This window comes from Salmo salar, chromosome 02 (assembly GCF_965601325.2).
Source record: "Salmo salar chromosome 02, fSalSal1, whole genome shotgun sequence".
Classification (NCBI taxonomy): Eukaryota; Metazoa; Chordata; class Actinopteri; order Salmoniformes; family Salmonidae; genus Salmo; species Salmo salar.
Genome location: NC_138292.1, coordinates 2,352,501 through 2,355,240, shown reverse-complemented (window position 1 = coordinate 2,355,240; position 2,740 = coordinate 2,352,501).

Genomic DNA, 2,740 nt, shown 5'->3' with positions numbered 1-2,740 from the left:
CCCAGCCATCCTCACAGTAACACTGTAGATACCCAGCCATCCTCACAGTAACACTGTAGATACCCAGCCATCCTCACAGTAACACTGTAGATACCCAGCCATCCTCACAGTAACACTGTAGACACTGTAGATACCCAGCCATCCTCACAGTAACACTGTAGATACTGTAGATACCCAGCCATCCTCACAGTAACACTGTAGACACTGTAGATACCCAGCCATCCACACAGTAACACTGTAGATACCCAGCCATCCTCACAGTAACACTGTAGATACCCAGCCATCCTCACAGTAACACTGTAGATACCCAGCCATCCACACAGTAACACTGTAAATACCCAGCCATCCACACAGTAACACTGTAGATACCCAGCCATCCTCTCAGTAACACTGTAGATACCCAGCCATCCACACAGTAACACTGTAGATACTGTAGATACCCAGCCATCCACACAGTAACACTGTAGATACTGTAGATACCCAGCCATCCACACAGTAACACTGTAGATACCCAGCCATCCACACAGTAACACTGTAGATACCCAGCCATCCACACAGTAACACTGTAGATACCCAGCCATCCTCACAGTAACACTGTAGATACTGTAGATACCCAGCCATCCATACAGTAACACTGTAGATACCCAGCCATCCTCACAGTAACACTGTAGATACCCAGCCATCCACACAGTAACACTGTAGACACTGTAGATACCCAGCCATCCTCACAGTAACACTGTAGATACCCAGCCATCCACACAGTAACACTGTAGATACCCAGCCATCCTCACAGTAACACTGTAGATACCCAGCCATCCACACAGTAACACTGTAGATACCCAGCCATCCTCACAGTAACACTGTAGATACTGTAGATACCCAGCCATCCACACAGTAACACTGTAGATACTGTAGATACCCAGCCATCCACACAGTAACACTACATCCCTAGTTATTCCCCAATATCCCTAGTTATTCCCCACATCCCTAGTTATTCCCCACATCCCTAGTTATTCCCCACATCCCTAGTTATTCCCCACATCCCTAGTTATTCCCCACATCCCTAGTTATTCCCCACATCCCTAGTTATTCCCCACATCCCTAGTTATTCCCCACATCCCTAGTTATTCCCCACATCCCTAGTTATTCCCCACATCCCTAGTTATTCCCCACATCCCTAGTTATTCCCCACATCCCTAGTTATTCCCCACATCCCTGTAACGGCTGTCTGAAGTAGTAGACCAAGGTGCAGCGTGGAATTTGTTCATCTTTTATTTTAGATGAAAAAGGCACTTCACAAAGAAACACAGACGACAGCCAAACAGTCCTGTCAGGTATCCTAACACACTAAACAGAAAACATCTACCCACAAAACCCAAAGGAAAAACATGCTGCCTAAGTATGACTCCCAATCAGCAACAACGATGTACAGCTGTTCCTGATTGGGAGCCATACCCGGCCGAAACAAAGCAATCCCCAACATAGAACCACAGACATAGAATGCTCACCCAAATCACACCCTGACCAAACCTAAATAGAGACATAAAACGGCTCTCTCAGGTCAGGGCGTGACAATCCCTAGATATTCCCCATATCCTGAACCAAATATGTTTATCTTGGTCTCATCAGACCACAGGACATGGTTCCAGTAATCCATGTCCTTAGTCTGCTTGTCTTCAGCAAACTGTTTGCGGGCTTTCTTGTGCATCATCTTTAGAAGAGGCTTCCTTGTGGGACGACAGCCATGCAGACCAATTTGATGCAGTGTGCGGCGTATGGTCTGAGCACTGACAGGCTGACATCACCCACCCCTTCAACCTCTGCAGCAATGCTGGCAGCACTCATGAGCACGTGCACTCAACTTCTTCGGTCGACCATGACGAGGCCTGTTCTGAGTGGAACCTGTCCTGTTAAACCGCTGTATGGTCTTGGCCATACGTGCTGCAGCTCCGTTTCAGGGTCTTGGCAATCTTCTTATAGCCCAGGCCATCTTTATGTAGATCAACAATTACTTTTTTTCAGATCCTCAGAGAGTTCTTTGCCATGAGGTGCCATGTTGAACTTCCAGTGACCAGTCAGTATGAGGGAGTGTGAGAGCGATGACACCAAATTTAACACACCTGCTCCCCATTCACACCTGAGACCTTGTAACACTAACGAGTCACATGACACCGGGGAGGGAAAATGGCTAATTGGGCCTAATTTTGATATTTTCACTTAGGGGTGTTCTCACTTTTGTTGCCCGCGGTTTAGACATTAATGGCTGTGTGTTGAGTTATTTTGAGGGGACAGCAAATTTACACTGTTATACAAGCTGTACACTCACTACTTTACATTGTAGCAAAGTGTCATTTCTTCAGTGTTGTCACATGAAAAGATATACTCAAATATTTACAAAAAATGTGAGGGGTGTACTCACTTTTGTGAGATACTGTATATATATATAATGCTATGGGCTCTAGTCAAAAGTAGTGCACGATGTAGAAAATAGAGTGCCATTTGGGATGCACATTAGTAAAGGGCTGGAGGGTGTAGTGTTGTCCCTGTCCCTATGGGCCAACTCTACACTACATTACCCTTGGACTGTATAGTAGTGGAGGTGTTACTGATGTGTAGAACTACCTAACTGTTTGTGGGCCAACTCTACACTACATTACCCTTGGACTGTATAGTAGTGGAGGTGTTACTGATGTGTAGAACTACCTAGCTAACTGTTTTGTGGGCCAACTCTACACTACAT